Here is a 20,929-nt window from a genome sequence, read left to right as displayed (position 1 = left end):
ATGCCACAGGACACACAAATTTTTGCGATGCCATTTTTCAAGCGCATCGTGACCATACGCTTGACCGACGATTCGAATAATACTATAATAATAATCTACCTGCTGCTTAAAAGGAAAAAACGAGGAACTCCTAAAACACCACCACCATCACCACCACCCGAGGAAACCACTACTTCTACTATAGAAGCATAAGTGATAGAAAACTACAACGACGACGACGCCGATGAAGAAGGTGAAACAAGAGAAGCAGAACACCATCTATCAGACGAATTGGTGGTGACTTCATTGGATAATTTGGATGAAGGAGAAGTAGATGAACACTTCAATAACCAAACTCAAGTTCCAGATATTGAATTCGATTACACAGAAATTTCATCATCTAAAATGAAATGTAAAAGGAAGGCACAAACACAAGCAGCAACAGACTCGTCAAAGAGTGGTAAACGTGCTAAGAACGACGGCGCAGAAGATACCAACAATAATAGCAAACAAAAGAAGAAAAAGCAGAAGCAGCATGAAAAGAAAGAGTGGTGGTGGCAAGAAGAGCAGCAGCAGCAAAAAGCGTAGTAAGAACAGTATTAGCATAGCTGGGCGTTATCGCGATAAGTTATCGCGATACTTTATCGCTGATAGCAAAATCGGGTTATCGGCCATCCGCTACTTATTTAAATATAAATCGGTATCTTCGTTACTTTTGTAACCAAACTAGCGATAATCCCTACTTTTTTCCGCCTCTCACAAAAAAAAAAAAAAGTTGTCTCCTTCCTACTGCGCATGCGTGGCCCGGTGTTGTATGAACAAACTTCGGGGTATGAAATATCTTCGGTGAAGAGATTTCATTCTTAGACCATCAACATTAAAACACTAGGCATAGGCTATTTGTTAGTATGCATAGACGTGTTTTCTAGATATATGCAAGTTGTCCCGTGTCGGAATAAAGACGCAAATACTATGCTCGTGGCCTTTAAACAAGTGGTGGAAAATAAAGATTCTGAAGGCTTACGAAAATTAAACACCGACTTGGGCACAGAATTCTGGAATCGAAAAGTAAGAAACTATTTATGTTCCCGTGGCATTAAGCTGTACAGTGTGTACTCAAGTGAGATCAAAGCAGCCTTGGCAGAGCGGCCCATTCGTACACTTAAAGCACGCATCTACATGTTCATCACGTCTCAAAATTCTTCAAGATATATTGATCAGCTGCAAAACATGGCCAATGCCTACAACCGCTCGCCCCATTCTGGACTGAAGAACAAACAAACTCCCATGGATATTCATAACTTAAAAGACCCATCTGCAATCAAACGGCAATTCCACGCAATGTATAAAAACCCGAAGCAACCAGCGTCATCCAGTGGAACGCCAGCACTCCTCGGGCGAGCAGCCGGGTGGCTCTTCTACGGAGGCGAGGTGGACCCGTGGGGTCATCCTCGCTTAGGGCCACCCCTCCGTGGTCAAGTCGACCAGTCGGCTGCTCGCACGCGTATCGCTACGGGTGTCTGCTGGGTGCCTGCCCAGAGAGCCCGTGCCTCCGTCGCTGCTCGCCGGCTTTTACCCGTGGCTGTGGTGGCGGCGGAGGCTTCCCTACACCCGCCGCACGCCAGCGGCGGGTTCCCCCCTGCGACGGGCCGTCGCATAGACAAAGGCCCGTTCCCCCTTTTTAGGGGGTAAATCCTAAAAGAAGAAGAAGCGTCATCCATCAGTCCTCGACTGGCAGTTGGGGAAATAGTTCGCCTTGTTGGAAGTGCTCGTTCCTCTGTATTCCATAAAGGATACACGCAGCAAAATACTCACGAGCTCTTTCGCATAAAATCAATTAAACACAAGAATCGCCCAGGAACTTATCTCTTAGAAGATTTGTCTGGAGAACCAATACAGGGGATATTCTGCGCGCCAGAGCTCGTCTTAAGCGCTCTGCCTGAGTCATACGATATCAAAATACTGCGTTCACGAAAAATTAAAGGAAAAAAGCAGTATTTTGTATTGTGGTTGGGATACCCTACTTCATTCAACAGCTGGATTGACGCTAATGATATTGCAGAAAATGCGTAAAAAAACACCACTCCTCAGTGCACACAAAAACTTTGTCTTACTTTTGAAGAAATTAAAAGTAAAAGATAGAAACCGTGCTATTAAGCAAGCAGCTCGAGAACAATTGAACTGTATATCTGAAATATTTTCCAATTTGTTAAAGAAGCACCTCACCCTCAATAACAAAGTTATCAAGAAATTACGTAACTATCGGGAAGACATACGTGGCATAGCTAGAAAGAAAACTCCTCTCCATAAGAAAAGACTTATATTGACATCGAGACGGGGCGGTAATATATTAGTTGCTATATTACCTATTGCCGCTTCCTTGATCGGAAAATTATTTGGATAATGCGCACGTATTATCTTGTTCCCGAGTCTACCGCTGAGCGTGTTTTAACGGGTATTAAGTCTAAATGCGCCAACTCCACGAGTCCGGGGGTCAACGGACAATCGTGTTTCAACCCGCAGTCGACCCATCCCGATCACATGCCGGTCTCTGAACATGTCCTGTCGTGTCGTCCCATGGTGCAAGACCAAGCACTCCTACAAGATTGAACCCGTCATCTCGCTCTGTAAGAAAGAAAACTTACAAAAAAAAAGAAAATATCGCGATCTGGTGTATACAAAACCACAAAACTACCACCCGTGCAACTTAGAGTCACAGGGATTAGGGAGAACAAGATTTCCTCCAATCCTGAAATAAGTAATTTAATACCTCTGTATGTTAAAAGTATCGACGTGCCATACGTCAATATGATGCTAGAACGAATAAAAGACAATCCCATCGTAAAATGGGATAGCCGAGGCAACCTATTGCCTTCTGTTCGATCCTGCAATATCCTGTACATGTTGAATTTACTCTCTAATGCAAGTCAAAAACCAACGATTGCTGACATTGCTGATATAAAACATATCATTGACGCCACGGGTGTATTACCTAGCGAAATAAAAAATACGCGCGTGCGGCACCATCGTTGGCAACTTACAGATGGGTTCCATATTAAATCCGCTTTTCCAATGTGCTAGTGCAGTCCTACATTGTGATTCAAGAAAGAAACAGAATCATGGACGTGGTAGATACAGAGCCGCGTTGGACGCGTGGCTTATACAGAGGGAGCGGCGACGTCATGGAGAGAGAAATGCCGGAGGCGAGGACGAACACGCTCGGACACGGTGGTGCCCCGATGGTTCGCTACTCGTCCCTCGCCATCAGCTGAAGCGGTACTATTCATCACTCACCAGACCAGAGGACATCATGTCGGACGCCTACGTGTTCAACTACAAAGACGGTTCTCCTGGCGATGACATCTACCGCAACAACAAGACCATCATCGTTTCTTCCCTCAACTGCAGTTCCTGCTACGAAAAGAGGGGGTTTACTGGACGTCTACATGGATTATACCTGCACAGTAATCTCTACCACGAAAGAAGCCCGATCTACCAACTGAACAAGTGTCGCTGGGAAGATCGTGGTATTCCCGGTAGTCTGCATATTCGCTATCCTCCGAGTGAAAATCTTCCTTATGTGGCGTGTATCCTAACCCAATATGCTCCTGGCCGCGAACTGGAAAATAACCCTATAAACCAAGGATATCTTCAGACGTCAAGAGATCAAAATTTCATTCGTGGGGTAAAGGAAGACAGTTATGATAACCGTCTCCGCTGGTTTAAAGAGTCCATCACAAAACTGGTAGAATGGGTGATTAAAAGCAACATTGCAAGTGTCGTCTTCCCCTACAATATTGCAAGCGCTGGAATTCTTTACGTGTTGTGGAAAGCTGACTACCAACCGCATCTCCAAGAGGCTGCGGCTGAACTCCAACTGCATAATATATCGTGCGCCATCCTGGACAGATGGTGGACCTGCGATGAGCCTGAAACAAAATTAACTCTATCTGTGTCTCCCGAGCGAAACAGGAAGAGGAAACTGGTGGATACAGAGGACGATGCTGTGGCTGACGAATGGAAAAGAAAACGGGACGGTGCTGTAGTCGACGTGGGTCCTGAATAACTATAGCTCCAGACAATTTCCCAATAATTAAGTACATCACTAAATGTAAAATATGTCAATAAATAACAATGTAATGATGTTTAGTATGATCTACCTTCAATATGTAATTGGCATCTCGTCATGTCTACCTCTATATAATGAAATAATTATAATATTTTTGTTAGTGTCTTGCTTGCTCTAAATGGAGTCACATCATATATATGTTACCAGCATTGCGGATGGGGAAATTTACCCCAATTCCAGCACTAGCTTTACTAATAATATACAAACTCTAACATTAGACAAGGACGTGGAATATGAAGTCGGTCTACTGAACGTGTTGCTTCCCCGTCGGTATTACATTGTTAAACCGGGTGAACCAGAGTGTAGTATACATCTTGAATGTGGTATAAGACCAACGCCAGATTCAGAAGCTATTGAAAGACGCACACTGTCAGAGGCTGTTAATGCTAATATCTTGTATAATGACACTGGGTATTTGCTGATGTGTGTTAACGGTATAATAACGACATTGATAAAGGAGATGGTCGATGGATACAACTACCATTTACTAGCGTATTCTAGAGAGGTTCTTGCATTTAGCTCAACAAATGATCATTTAACTTTGTTCTGCTACAATGGTTATCATCCACAAGTTGTATTTATTAAGGTTTCCTTTGATACGCGACTGGCCCAGGTTCTCGGTTTTGTCCCAACTTAGGTTATGCTGTGTTTTCTTCCTTGGGTACACATGAAGAACAAAAAAAAAAACGTTCTTGTTCCGTTACATGGTCATGCCCCTCTGTTGAGAAATGGTGACGTACAGTGTGTTCTCATTTACACTGACCTTGTCAATCCCTCTCGGCATGCAGGGAAAAATGTAAATATTCTTGATGCCTTTTCGCTCTCCGGAGGTCTAACAAAAGGCGTGCATCCAACTATATATAAGTCCCTTAAATCCAAAGTAATTGATTCGATTTCTATTAAACTCACAGATCAAAAAGGTCGTCGAAGAAGGATACCCTGTTACATGTTTACTTCATATCCGATCGAGTTGAATCTTTGAGTACATTTTGCTGCATTAATAGGAATGTTGTCCATTTGAAAAGACAGTCTCCTCGCCGCCACCATGCGGGTTACATTCATCCCTCCTTCCGTAGCAGAATATCATACCCTGTTTTCGAATGGCAAACAGATATCATCCCGAGGGAGTGGTATTGATGATATAGTTACACTTTCTTATGAACCAAGCTATCACAGAGGCGGGGGTTTATTCTCGGTTTTAGCAGGACTCGCTAAAAGAGCTTTCCCTTTCCTAGTGAAAAATGTCATTGTGCCTTCAGCTCGAACATATGGAAACAATGTTCTAGATGATATTTCACAGGGAAGCAACTTGAGAAGCTCTATAAAAAAGCATGGAATTAATTCCTTAAAGCAAGCTGCAATGAAATTGACTAGAGGAAGCGGGAAAAAGAAAGTCAAACGAGTCGGGAGGAAAAGGTGTTATAAAAAGGACATCTTTACCGAGTTGTAATCATTGTTGAACTTAGAGCAGTATGGCGAGCATCACCAGCGCGGTTGGTGTCGGGGACCCGCGTTCTCCCCTGGGGTAATATGCCACCGGTGTCAGTGAATTGTTTCCCCGCCCCAACAAAATGAGATTATTGGAAACAACGATTACCTCCCGTTATGATGCTGATGTTTTACCTACTAACCTCGGATTCAATATGAAATTATCCGATAGATATATAGAATTTCTCATTCCTGAAACACTTGGCAGTTTTATTGATTTGGGGAAATTGGTGTTGCACACCTCTTTACGCTTAACTGACCCAGACAATACTACTACTCTCGATGACGCTCAACATGTTGAATTTACAAATAATACCGCGCACAGCCTATTCAAATCAGTGCAATGTTTTTTGGGAGGCGTAGCTGTTGACAATAATGTACTTTATGGGTACACGTCATACGTTAAAATGCCGAATTCTTTGTCGCCCAACAAACTGAATACAATTGGAGCCAATGCTAATATTACCATCCCAGAGAACGGTTTTATTTCCAAAGTAACAGCAGAATACTTTGACAATGCCAGCGCGCAACACAAGACCATTATGAAGCGGATTAAGACTCACGGTATACAACTCTGTACCCCGCTTCTTCAGGATATAAGTTCTTTAGACAGTTACTTGCTCGATGGTATTTCGGTTAGACTCCGAATGGAACTATCTAGTAATGCATGGCTGCTAAATTCTCCAACTGGCGATAACATTCGTCTGCATATAGATTCAGCCAAACTGCTTTATACGCGACTGTTTCTTTATCCTAATGCACTTCATGCTTTGAACGCGTCTCTCGCCACAGGGAATCTTTTAAAATCGACATTTACCAAAACCCTCTTGAAAACCTATGTGCTAGCCAAAGACCAAACCTCAGGAACGTATGATCAACCGTGGGGTGATGTTATTCCGGAAAAACTCTCGCTTATTATATCGAGCATGGAAGCTCATTCTGGCGACTATACGCTAAATCCAGTGTATTTGAGCCATGGCGATATAAGTCAAATAATCATGTATAATATTCCTAGTAAATTCCCTCATGACTATGCTGAGCTCTACCATCGTACTTTGGATGCACTTGGTTTTCACAAAGACCATTTAATCAGAAAGGATATTTTCGGCAAGGGGGCAATGATTTGCACATTTGATTTGCGTGCTGAAAACTTGAATGATAATTTGCCCGTTGAAATGAATGGGGGGCTTAGACTTTGCTTGAATCTAAGCAAGGGAGAAAACGAGAACCGTCTGTTGATACTGTTTGGCGAAACAGTGGGTATAATAACAGTTAATTCTGAAAGACGGCTCCAGGGTGATGTGCGCGCTTGAAGCGGCTGTGCGATGAACAACATGGAGATTGAAAGAGGATTGAGGGGGCACATAGGAAAGCAAGCCTTGTTTTTAGGCGTGTTATTGGCAGACGAGATAAACTCTATACCTCGATATAGAAAACCTATAGTGTGCATCGTCAATACGCTAACAAGTTATTCTAAAAGAGAAATGGGACACTGGATTTGTCTCTACTATGAACCGGGCATGGCAGTGTTCCTAGATAGTTATGCTCTCGATCCAAAATCATACTCTGATCATTTTAAATATATTGATTAACCCGGGCTCAGTATGTATAAAAATGCATTTCGACTTCAAAGCACGCGAAGCAATGTGTGCGGGGCTTATGCCATGTACTTTGCCTACAATGTTTCACACTTGGGTGTAAGAGAAACTCTTGAAAAAATATGTATGGAGTTTTCCAAGACCGAATATTCGAGGAATGATGAACACGTGATGAGATTCTCTTACAGCAAGTTTATAATGCCCGTATGTCATCAAACATTTAAAACGTGTTCATAAAAAGTAAGTATTGACTTTATTGATTTTTTCATATTGAATTGTATTACATTCCATGAAGCTATTCTAAGCTTAAATAATTTTCTAGTTCCTTTATCGGGGGGGGGGGGTTGTATACCATGCTTAAATCAGAGGTCTGGCTCTACTCACAGGTCCTCACTCGTCACCGCCACTACCCCGTGCTGCCCCCGCCCCGCCCCGTCCCGGGCCCCGCGCAATCCTGTCGCATCCTGTCGTCGCAGCGCCCGCAGCGCCCGCTGCCTCCGCCGCCGCCGCCGCCTTATTTGGCGGGCAGTCTTTTATGTATGAGCCGGATCGAAACATAAAAGCGTTTTATTCATGTTTCCACAAATCGAATAAATTTTAAGACAATTATTGTGTTTTTTTTCATCCGTTTCTTTTTTTGATAAAGGACATATAAACAAGTCAAAAAAAACTCAATGTTTATTGGAATTTGGTCAAATTATGATTCCAGATTCATCATGTGCAATTTTATAATATCATAGACTCCAACATTAGTCCTATATACAGAATATATTTACATATATTTTATATTTAACATAAAAATAGCAGTCATATTCTTACACCATAAACAGTATATACAACATTCACACCAGTCCTTATCTTATAAACAACTACAATTTATTCTGAAAAGTCTGTATCTTCTAGCATATATTCAAGGGGGGATGATGAGAGCATTTGATTTATTTATTTCTGTTCCGCGGCTTGCATTAACATATCATCATCCGTCTCTACCCGTTTTATCAAGGGAAAATATTGCTCGGCCAGCACATCCCGTTCTCCCCACAATTCATAGGTTTCTTCTTCTAGTTCTCCCATTTCACCGATCTCTTGCCCACCCATTACTTCGGCTAGTCTCGCTTCTGTTATGCCTCTTTCATCGCCTTCCTCCAAATTTTCTTCGTTTGACAGTGTCATGATCTGGGGTACTATACCTCCTCCTCCTTCTCTTCCTCCTCTATCCCTATAGAATTATCGGGATGACTGTAAGATCGTGGCTCCAAGGTGCTAATGTAGTATCGTTTGTCCTCAACTACAGATATCCCAATCGTCCATTGCGCACTGTGAATCCCTGATAGTCAAAGGTAAATGTTTGCTTCTGGAATAGGGCGTCTTTGTATCGCTGATGAGCAATTTTCTTCTTTATGAACTTTGGAACGCCTTTATCTAAACTCAACCGGTCACCGTCTGCCAAGAGGATGGAGTAGCACTTTGGTTTTACATCTACAAATTCTGAGATAGTTATTTCCCCCACTTCAGACTTGAGAAATCCAAGCTTTCCTTTGTTGTCTGTGCTGTACAAGGAATGTGAGGGGCTAAAGTTACTTGTGTCTATATAGCTTTTGAAGGGTTCCTGCGAGCACTCTGTTAATAGATCAGGACTTTCAATTTCTGTTATTAAGGAATCAGTGTCACAATACACTAGTTTCGCCCGATCTCCGTAATGAACCTTCAACACATTGTAATAGAAATCATATAGTCGCAGTTTGGACAGCTCTAGGATGTAGTAGCCAATGTAGTTTGGATGATTCACCCGTGAATATTTCCTATGGCGAGTTACAACTACATGGCCATCATTGAGAGGTACAACGCGTTTAAAGTAAGGACTTCGGGCCAGCTTCAAAAACTTTTCGCGGTTGGTGACAATATCTATGTCTTCACTATATTTGGCCACGTTCATCAGGAATCGACCAAAAATGCTGTTTGAAATACACTTGACTGCATTTTTCTTGATAGGGCAAGTAGCACTTTTGCGGGCTTCTATGTTATCCTGAATGAAGTCCGCAAGAAAGTGCTTTTGCTTAAACGTATAAATAGCATTCACTTTTTTAACAACCAGGCCTAGTTGAATAAGTAGTTTAAGGAGGGGCAGAGCAAACAGCATTTTCTCCTGAGCAGCATGTGTTCCAATCAGTTTTATGTTCTTACACGGTGCTGGACGGTTTTCTTCTTCATACCATTCGCGTGTGACTGACGCTATATCTCTGTTGGTGATATTGTGTCTTCTGATGATCAGTGGGAGGTCATCAGTTTTCTCAGCGACTTCACGTGAGACAGCCTCAGTATCGCACAGAATGAGATATCCAAAATCGTCATCGGTTGCTTGATTGACCAAGCCCCCGCTCAAAAACGACTGCATTTTTGTCTCATCTAGTTTTCTCATATCCCCACATGGCAACTTCTCTTGCATTACAGTGGGATACAGACTGTTGAAGTCAAGATATGATAGGAAAGTGCTTCTATCATGTTTTGGATTAAACTGAGGGTTCGTGTAGATGTTATTGGCGCGTACAAAACGACGCACAACACTTGTGTAGCCCCCACGCACATTTGTTTGAATGCAATGATATATGTCTGGGCTACTAAGGACCTCTAATTCCTGCTGTGTTTATAGCAGAAAGGAGTCATAGGCAAATCCTGGCAGGCTAACATAATTTAAAATATCCAACCTCCACTGGGTTTTCAAAATACCTTGCCACTCTAGGAAGACATCACATAGAAGGCCAACATCCACTTTTACATAAAGCAACAAATAGTCCTTCAGGCTCTGACACCCAGCTACTTTCCAAACATTCTGAGCATGTTTATAATCACTTTCGGAAAGTTCTGCTTCTTGAAGCGAATTGAAAAAATCTTCGCGGAATGGAAGACGTGTCTCAGAAAGTCGTTCCATCGAATCCATATAGTCATAACAAAACACCTGCTTTCCCTTGATCAATAATGGCAACGCAGGTGCTGGCACATCTTTCAACATCTGTTGTGTGCATATGGGTTCGTTCCCATTACTGATGAATTGGTTCGCTAAAGCCGCGAGTGAACCAGACACAAAGACATACGAGTTAATAAATTTCAAGTAATTTATGATGACTTCATGGTATTTGTGAACTGAACGTTTTGGTCTTAGTTTGATTTTCAAGTCAGGTATCGTTAATTCACGCGGGATTAACGACATGTCGTAATTAGCATTATGTGCAATGAGAGTGAGCTGCAATTTGTGATTTTTCATTTGGAGGTTGCATCTATTACAATAAGCTCCAATGTAATTGTTTCCTGATTTTTCATGGTCATGATGTTTTACTCCTTTACCTTTTAAAAAACTCTGTTTACAGAGAAGACAGTGAGTTTGCTCATTGTGACGTCGCATCTTCATCGGTCATGTTGATTTTATTGTAGCCTTTAGAAAATTTTAACTTCTTCCAGGCACACTGCATTGTATGAATAAAATGGTTTACAGCATTACTTCCACAATAGGATCCGCTTTGTATTGTTTCTCCGTTTCTATTCACTATAATGTAAGCATACGCTACGGCAAAGTGATGTCTCTTTACACATCCAGACACATTCGAAGAAGGCTCTACGAGAATACTCTCAAAGTCATAGAATGCTAAATAAGATGGCTCATATGCCTTAGCATGATTAATAAATTTCACAGTAGAGCCCTCGGGTGGGAATCTTAGTCTTGTGATCATCGTTGGGCAAATTAGCACATGTTCAGCAAGCGTTGTCTTGTTCTCACAGGCGCACAGGCAGATATCGCAAAACATTTTTCCCGCGACGTTGGCAGGTAAACAGGTTCATGTATGCGTCAAAGACTTGGATAAGAGCTAGGTGTCTGTTCCCCAACAACAGACAATGAACAACTTGATCTTTGAGCCCCTTTCTGACTAGAGTTAGTTCGCCTTTTTTGTCTTCAACGTTGTCTAGACAGTAAACGCGAATACTTATGTTGTTTAATCTTTCAAGCCGACCGAGGTCTTCCCAGGATACCGGGGTTGGAATGTTACCCGTATTAATAGAGGCCAAGCAAGCATTCTCCCATTGTCTGCCCGATGGAACTACATTTCTTGACTTTAGATAGCGATAAGCTGTTAGCACTTGGAAAACACAGTCCATGGGTCCCGAAGGGTTGAGAACTTGTGTTTTCCATGGAACACCCTTAGGATAGGGCACATAGTCTCCAATACTATTGTGCAGCATTATAAGAGAGAAGGGAAATTTTACGTTAACTATTTCATCTAACGTAAATCCACTGCCCTCTTCGTCTGACATGTCATGTTCAAACCGATTAACAAAATATTCGGATAGTTCACGTACATATGAATCTATATCATCATAGCTAATTACCTGCATATGACTTCTCATATACATATCTCTATATTGAACTCCGTCGTCGGGGTCTTCTCTGACTAAACGCAGATGCATGTCAACGTACACTTTAAAAGAAGGAGGTCTAACCTGCTGGCAGCCTTGGAATACAGACTCTATTGCCTCGCGAAGACGGTCAGTGTTGTTGTTGAAATACGATGCAATGTCTCCTTTGTCTGCTGGTGGGACGGGCACGTCGATCGTTGTTAAGGCCCCGCCCCGTTGAAATGTTGGCTTATTTCACCGGGTGTTGGTGAGGGTGTTGTTGCCGGCCGTCCCGGGTTATAACCGCTGGGCTCTGGCTGTGGAGAACTGTTTGGATGGGAGAATCCCTCACGACGGGCTTGCTTTTTCCTGCAGGTGTCTGAAGAAAGGGAAAATAATATTAGAGGGACCAGTGAAATTACAATTTTTTCCTTAGAACAGACGTGTGCGCAATAAAAAAACGTAGAAACCTACCGTTTGTTCCTGTATTCGCTTGTTTTCGTTTTCGTCCACTACCGATCGCTGAAGAGGAGGGGCAATGGCTGAGCCTACCAGACCCGCCTTCTTCGGAGATAGCCCTTAAGGAATATGAAACACATAAATGAAATTTTATGATCCTCTCTACCCCGCACATATTTTTGGTTTTGACTGGCTTCGTCGCTGAGACCCGTCCGTGGAGAACAACTTCCAATATCGCTGGGGCCTAGTTGAGAGAAACCGACATCTGATCGATCAGAGCTAGTCGACGGTGTCTCTTCTGAAAACAGATAGAAAGACTAAAGTCGATATTGAACATGTTGCCCAACTCTCTACCCCTCCCCCGTCATCCACATCTGCTACTGTTTTTTTTATGACAATCATATAAAGTAACGCGAACATTTAAGTACTTGCCATTGTTTCTAGTAGATATATCTTTCGATCCAGTCCCAAGGCCCTCTGGAAGGCAGGTCGCCCTATGAGCTGCGAGTGTGGACAACGGGAAGTAATTATTACACCATGAACATTTGATACAGGTGTGTACAGGGATCCTCATGTTTGCGAGAAACAAGAACAGGAGACCTCTTGACCCGAGACCTCCTTGAGAAGCTGTGAAGTGCTCGTTGGTTTGACGCCCATAAATACCCCCGGCGTTGTGTGTTCGTTTGTACGTGTGTGTGTGTGTGTGTGTGTGTTCCTCAGGTCAGTCCTTAATGACCTGAGGTTTATTGTAATGACTTGAATCATTAAGGCTTCAGAAGACCAGAAGGCGTGGCCTCAGATACATGGAGATGTCATCGAAACATTTTTTCCGTGATTTTATCTCGTATGAACAGATGTGTGTGTGTGTGTGTGTGTGTGTGTGTGTGTGTGTGTGTGTGTGTGTGTGTGTGCGCGCGTGTGTGTGTGTGTGTGTGTGTGTGTGTGTGTGTGTGTGTGTGTGTGTGTGTGTGTGTGTGTGTGTGTGTGTGTGTGTATGCGTGTGCGTGTGTGCGCATGCATGTGTGTTCCTCAGGTCAGTCCTTAATGACCTGAGGTTTATTGTAATGACTTGAATCATTAAGACTTCAATAGGCGTGGCCTCAGATACATGGAGATGTCATCGATCCATTTTTTCCGCGATTTTATCTCGTATGGCCAGATGTGTGTGTGTGTGTGTGTGTGTGTGTGTGTGTGTGTGTGTGTGTGTGTGTGTGTGTGTGTGTGTGCGTGTGCGTGTGTGCGTGTGCGTGTGTGTATGCGCGCCTATGGGAAGAGGGAGGGAAAGAAAGATAAGACGCCGGGAACAGGTGCGCGGGACATATTCCAGCCTGGTCATTAACCTAATGTCTTTGTGAATTTGAGATAAATCGCGCTGTCTTAACAAGAGGAAATGAGAACAGTTCAGGCTAATATTCCTTGCATGCTTTCCACCCATATATAGATTTTGAGTGATAAATATGCATGAAATATTGTTGTGCCGTCCGCGAGTAAAAGCATCAACCACAATTTTGTTCCTTCCAGCATTAATGAAAATGTCGTCAAGTACATACAATGTCCCTCTCTGATCAAACGTATCCTCGTTGGCAATTGGATCAATTATTTCAGACGACACTATAACTTTAGGTCCTATTTCTTTATTTCTTTGAAGAGGATGAGACGTTAAGCCACATATGACAATTTTTTTGAACTTTTCATGATACTTGACTATAAGCTGCTTTACAAGTTCCGATTTTCCAGAGTTGCTATATGCTGCAACTATTATGACCGCAGGGTATTGGAAAATATCGAGAAGGTTCTCTGAATATGTCTCAGCCATAGCGGAAACTCTATTAATGATGGTAATTTTTTTTTTTTTTTTTTTTTACAAAGGAGGCAGCTCAAGGGCACACACAAAAAAGAAAACAATAATAAAAAAAAAGCCCGCTACTCGCTGCTCCTAAAAAAGAAACAAAAGTGGTGGCCGAAAGCAAGATAAAAAACGGGAGGAGAGATGTCCTGATACCCTCCTCTTGAAAAAGTTCAAGTCGTAGGCAGGAGGAAATACAGATGAAGGAAGATTGTTCCAGAGTTTACCAGCATGAGGGATGAAAGAGTGAAGATGCTGGCTAACTCTTGCATAAGGGGTTTGGACAGTATAGGGATGAGCATGAGTAGAAAGTCGAGTGCAGCGGGGCCGCGGGAGGGGGAGGAGGCATGCAGTTAGCTAGTTCAGAAGAGCAGTCAGCGTGGAAATATCGATAGAAGATAGAAAGAGAGGCAACATTGCGGCGGAATTTAAGAGGTAGAAGACTATCAGTATGAGGAGGAGAGTTGATGAGACGAAGAGCCTTAGCCTCCACTCTGTCCAGAAGAGCTGTGTAAGTGGAGCCCCCCCCCCACACATGAGATGCATACTCCATACGAGGGCGGACAAGGCCCCTGTATATGGACAGCAACTGTGCAGGGGAGAAGAACTGGCGGAGACGGTACAGAACGCCCAGCCTCGAGGAAGCTGATTTAGTAAGAGATGAGATATGAAGTTTCCAGTTGAGATTTTGAGTTAAGGATAGACCGAGGATGTTTAGTGTTGAGGAAGGTGATAGCTGGGTGTTGTCAAAGAATAGGGGATAGTTGTTTGGAAGATTGTGTCGAGTGGATAGGTGGAGAAACTGTGTTTTTGAGGCGTTGAAGGACACCAGGTTCCTCTTGCCCCGATCGGAAATAATAGTAAGGTCTGAGGCTAAGCGTTCTGCAGCCTCCAGCCTTGAGTCGTTAAGTTCCTGTAGGGTGGGTCTTCTATTAAAAGAAGTTGAGTAATGCAGAGTGGAATCATCGGCGTAGGAATGGATAGGACAGTTCGTTTTGGAAAGAAGATCATCAATGAACAACAGAAAAAGAGTGGGAGATAGGACAGAACCCTGTGGGACACCACTGTTAATAGATTTAGGGGAAGAACAGTGACCGTCTACCACGGCAGAAATAGAACGGTCAGAAAGGAAACTGGAGATAAAGGTACAGAGAGAAGGATAGAAACCGTAGAAGGGTAGTTTGGAAAGCAAAGATCTGTGCCAGACCCTATCAAAAGCTTTTGATATGTCTAGCGCAATAGCAAAGGTTTCACCGAAACGGCTAAGAGAGGATGACCAAGAGTCAGTTAAGAAGGCTAGGAGATCACCAGTAGAACGCCCCTTGCGGAACCCATACTGGCGATCAGATAGAAGGTCAGAAGTGGAAAGGTGCTTTTGAATCTTCCGGTTAAGGATTGATTCAAAAGCTTTAGATAGACAAGAAAGTAAAGCTATAGGACGGTAGCTTGAGGGATTGGAACGGTCACCCTTCTTAGGCACAGGCTGTATGAAGGCATACTTCCAGCAAGAAGGAAAGGTAAATGTTGACAGGCAGAGGCGAAAGAGTTTGACCAGGCAGGGTGACAGCACGGAGGCACAGTTTTTAAGGACAATAGGAGGCACTCCATCAGGTCCATAAGCATTCTGAGGATTGAGGCCAGAGAGGGCATAGAAAACATCATTTTGAAGAATCTTTATGACAGGCATAAAGGAGTCAGAGGGGGGGATGAGTAGGAGGAATATGCCCAGAATCGTCCAGAGTGGAGTTTTTAGAAAACGTTTGAGAGAAGAGTTTAGCCTTAGAGATAGATGAGACGGCAGTGCTCCCGTCAGGACTGAGGAGTGGAGGGAAAGATGAAGAAGTGAAATTGGAGGAGATGTTTTTGGCTAGATGCCAGAAGTCACGGGAAGAGTTAGAGAAAGCAAGGTTTTGGCATTTTCTATTAATGAAAGAATTTTTGGTTAGTCGGAGAATAGATTTGGCACGATTTCGGGCAGAGATGTAAAGTTCATAATTAGCATTAGTTTGAAGGCTCTGGTACCTTTTGTGAGCTGCCTCTCTATCATTGACAGCACGAGAACAAGTGTGATTAAACCAAGGCTTTTTAGCGTGAGGAGTAGAGAAAGAACGAGAAATGTATGCCTCCATTCCAGAGACAATCACCTCTGGGATGCGCTGAGCACACACAGAGGGGTCTCTATCCTGGAAGCAATAATCATTCCACGAGAAATCGGAAAAGCACATCCTCAGGTCGTCCCACCGAGCTGAAGCAAAATGCCAGAAGCTTCGCCTCTTCGGTGGGTCCAGAGGGTGTACAGGAGCGATAGGACAGGATGCAGAAATAAGATTGTGATCGGAGGAGCCCAACGGAGAGAACAGTTTGACAGAATAAGCAGAAGGGTTTGAGGTAAGGAATTTAAGAGGTCTAGAATGTTGGGCCGGTCTCCAAGACGGTCGGGAATACGTGTAGGGTGCTGGACCAACTGCTCTAGGTCGTTGAGGATAGCAAAGTTGTAGGCTTGTTCACCAGGATGGTCAGTGAGAGAGGATGAAAGCCAAAGCTGGTGGTGAACATTGAAATCTCCTAGGATGGAGATTTCAGCGAAGGGAGAGTGGGTCAAGATGTGCTCCACTTTAGAATTCAAATAGTCAAAGAATTTTACATAGTTGGTAGAGTTAGGTGAGAGATAAACAGCACAGATGTATTTAGTAATAGGATGGCAATGAAGTCTTAGCCAGATGGTAGAAAATTCAGAAGAGTCAAGGTTGTGGGCACGAGAGCAAGTGATGTCGTTGCGCACGTAGGCGCAACATCCAGCTTTGGATTGAAATTTAGGATAGAGATAGTAGGAGGGAACAGAGTAGAGATTGCTGTCAGTAGCCTCAGAAACCTGTGTTTCGGTGAGGAAGAGAAGGTGAGGTTTAGAGGAGGAGAGATGATGTTCCACAGAAGGAAAATTAGAGCGAAGACCGCGAATGTTGCAGAAATTGATAAGAAAGAGGTTCGAGGAGTTATCAAGACACCTCTCGAGTCGGCAGCCAGAAGGGGAGTCCTCCCTGGGGGAATTTGTGGTCCCCCCCCCAGGCGGGGACTCCGAGGCTTGATGTGGGTGCGCCATTTTGAAATTTTAATTTTGGGAAAAGGTGTATATGTTGTGTGAATGTAGTGTGGTGTGGATAAAAAGAGGATCTGTCTTTAGAGAGCATGCTGAACTACTCTCCGGTGCTGGTGAGACAATAGGGAAACGGTTAGTGAGGACATGGGAAGGGTCTTTTGAGGGCTTCAGCTCCCTTCTCACCTCCCATATATACCTCACCGGGAGTGGCTTGCGCCTGTTCGGTAGGTGTCTTATATAGCACAGAATATGTGTGTGTGTGTGTGTGTGTGTGTGTGTGTGTGTATACAACAAGAACAATAACAACAACAACAATAGCAATTACCCTCACTTTGTGTATGTCCCCACTTCCGTCACCCCCCCGTTGACCGCCCTCTGACCGTCTTACCCCTACTCCTGTCACCCCCCTCCGCTGACCACCCTTTCTTCCGTCATCCTCCCTCCGCTGACCGTCCTGCCCCCGCCCCCGTCACCCCCCCGCTCCAGTACCCCCCGCTTCCGTACGCTAGCCCGAGAAGGGGGGGGGGGGGGGTAGGGCATGTGAAAAAGTTAAAGATTGTAGGTGGGGGTAGGGGGGGTCCAGCTACCCCCTCTTCCGTTACCCCCCCGCCGACCCCCCCAACCCCCACTTCCGACCCCCCCCCTGAGGTTACCCCCACTTCCGTACATTTGTTACTACTCATCTCTAACCTCCGCCAGCCACGTATCCTAAGCCCTTTTCCTTCTATATAGTACAAGAGTTATCCGTGTAATGCATGGTGACTCCTAAGACCCGTATTTAAAGCCTATATTTAACATCCTGCAGGAGGCAGGCTGATAGAGTACCAAAAGCTCTTGTGACTCGAGCTTCCCATTGTCAAGGTCTTAATAAGTAAACTACACTGCCTTTTAGTTTACTTGCTCGAGGGTACAGGCAAGTCTTATTAAGGTTACCACACGTGAGCTACCTGTTGCCTAATTAGTCTTACCTAGGGATGTATAGCAAGTTATCCCATTGTCAAGGTCGAAATAAGTACATTAACTTTACTTGCCTGGGAATACAGGTAAAGCTTAGGGTTATATAGTTACTAGCTGTTAATTAGTTAGTCTTACCTGGGGTAAGTCTTGAATGGTGATACAGGTAAAGAGGGTTACAGAAATTTACCTGTAACTTAATTAGTCTCACCTGGGAATATAGCAGGTCTTTCCATTATCCAGGGCATGGCGAAGGATCCCAATGGTCTGTATCCCCTTGGGCATGCTCAGGTAGACGACCAGGCGCTTGTTGTTCTTGTACTTGGGGTGGGCGAGGACTCTCTTCTCCACCTCCTTTGACTGGCTCTCCACTTTTTCACTCGTCAAGGCGTTCACTTTCTCGTTGAGGACCTTCCCGAGGGCTGCCTTGGCGCTCCTGAGGTCAGTCATGGTGAGGGTGAGTGAGATTCTGTGGGTGCTGTGATTGGGGAGGGACTGGTGGAAGGCATGGGAGGAGAGGATAAGGTGAGGTAAAGGAAGGGAAGATAAGGGAAGAGAAGATAAGCTTTTAACTGAGGGACTGTAGGTAAAGTGAGGGAAAGGAAGGGAAGCTTTTAACTGAGGTACTGGAGGTAATTAAGGGCAGGGAAACTAGGGAAAAGAAGGTAATGTAAGGAAAGGCAAGGGAAGGGAAGGAAAGCTTGAAATAGGAGCTGTGAAACTGGAGGTTAGTTAGGTAAATCAAGGTAAGGTAAAGTAAGGTCATAAAAGGCGAGGTAAGGCCATTTAAGGTAAGGTAAGACAAGACAAGGCAAGGTAAGGTAAGGTAGTGTAGGAGCTGGCAGGTGACTGTAGCTCCTTATCCTTGTAGCCCTGACTGGTGGCCCAAGAGGCTTACTAAAGGACCTCTTTTTTTTTTTTTTTTTACAGCTAAAGAAACAGCTCAAGGGCAACAAAAAAAGGTGTAAAAAAAAAAAAAAAAGCCCGCTAATCGCTGTTCCCACAAAGACAAAAGTAATGAGCGGCCAAAAGAGAGGTCAGTTTCGGGAGGAGAGGTGTCCTGATACACTCCTCTTGAAAGTCTTGAGACTAGCTGGCAGTTTAGTTTGCTTGGCTGTCAGTTGTCGAGGTTTATGTCTGTTTGTGTGCCTGTTTGTCTGTCTATAACAGCGGTCGGCAACCTGCGGCTCCGGAGCCGCATGCGGCTCTTTCATGAGACCTGTGCGGCTCCTGCCACCTAATTAAAATGTCCAAATTATATGGATATCACTTCACATTTAAATGAACTTAACAGGAAACTACAAGGAAGGGGAAACACTGCTTTGTTGCTTTTGGAAGAAGTGCTTTCATTTGAACGAAAGTTATCAATATCTGTCAGATCTTGAGAGAGGCTCACTAATTCACTTCCCTTTAAAGAAATTCGAAGAAGGAGCAGATTTCGAGCTGGATAGTGTTATCCTAAATAAATGCACGATTGAAAATGCAAAAAATAATTCGAAGGACGTTTTCATGAATTCAGAAAAGAAAAGGCCACTTTGTCATTTGTGATCAACCCGCTTGACACAGTTCAGCTCCATTCAACTTTTCAGGTTTTATGGGAGTGAACCAAGCAAAATTAGGACTTGTATTAGCTGATTTACAAGAAAAAGACTTAGGGACTTCAAAATTCAGAGCCATGCTTTCCAATCTTGAAAATCTGGAGAAGCAAACAAGCTACACTGGCATTCCAACACAAATTAACGGACTGAACTGCTTGAGCTACAAAAACGAGATCAGATTGTGTATGAAGTGTGGAATTCCTTAGCAGACACTTACACACACACCTGAAGATATGCTTTTGGCATCCTCTCTGTTTTGGGCGGTGGCCAGGTGGTCAGCGTGCGGGAGTGATGAGCCGAGTGGTGGGTCGAGTCCCGGCGAAACACACTGATTTTTGCAAGCCATCGCTGAGTTGCTGCCCAGATCTTCTATCAACCCTAACTTCAGCGACTTCATGCATGTGGAGCACCGGGGAGCAGCATGGGCCGAGGAAGAGTCAAATATAACGACAGCCACTATAAATAAAATTCGCCTCCGCCACTAACGGGCTGGTCATCCAAAAGGCCCCTCAAGAGAGCCTACTGGCGCTACAGGCAGCACCTAAAAAAAAAAAAAAAAAAAATATATATATATATATATATATATATATATATATATATATATATATATATATATATATATATATATATATATATATATAAGAAAAGAAAAAGAAACTTACTGTGTGAGCAAGTGTTTCCTAGCATGAATTTCATAAAAAAGAAACTACGCAGCCGACTGAATGATGTAATCCTGCAGTCCTGCCTGAAGCGCAAAGCGACATTAATAAGACATTGATCAGCTCTCCAAAAATAACTCATGAGCAGTAATTACATTCAAGCTTAAACCCACCATGAGGACCTGATATAGTAAATAGAGTTAGCATGTTGTTTAAAATTAAAAGTATGTAATATTTGTTCAGTCGTGATAACAATCCATAAAAGATTAACAATAGGTTGCTGACATCATATTAAGTTAAAGGAGTGGCTTCATAAATATAACGGTTTATTTTATGACAGCTGCAATTATAATTATTATTATTATTATTATTATTATTATTATTATTATTATTATTATTATTATTATTATTATTATTATTATTATTATTATTATTATTGTTATTATTGTTGTTGTTGTTATTATTATTATTATTATTATTATTATTATTATAGTGCACTTGATTATCTTGTCTGTGGGTATATTATTTAATTAACTACCATATGGAGGAGGAAAATTTTCATGTTTCGTAATTTCTATTCATAACTCTGTATAATGTACACTGCGGCTCCAGCAGCACTGCTTTTCTGTCAGGTTTGAAGAAGGTGGCTCGTCTCGAATTCTGGGTTGCCGACATCTGGTCTGTAACCTTGGCTGACCTCTGAGGATAGTAGATTCATGCTTTATGTATCCTTTCC

This window comes from Eriocheir sinensis, unplaced genomic scaffold, assembly GCF_024679095.1.
Source record: "Eriocheir sinensis breed Jianghai 21 unplaced genomic scaffold, ASM2467909v1 Scaffold723, whole genome shotgun sequence".
Taxonomy (NCBI): Eukaryota; Metazoa; Arthropoda; class Malacostraca; order Decapoda; family Varunidae; genus Eriocheir; species Eriocheir sinensis.
This window is presented reverse-complemented; position numbering follows the sequence as displayed.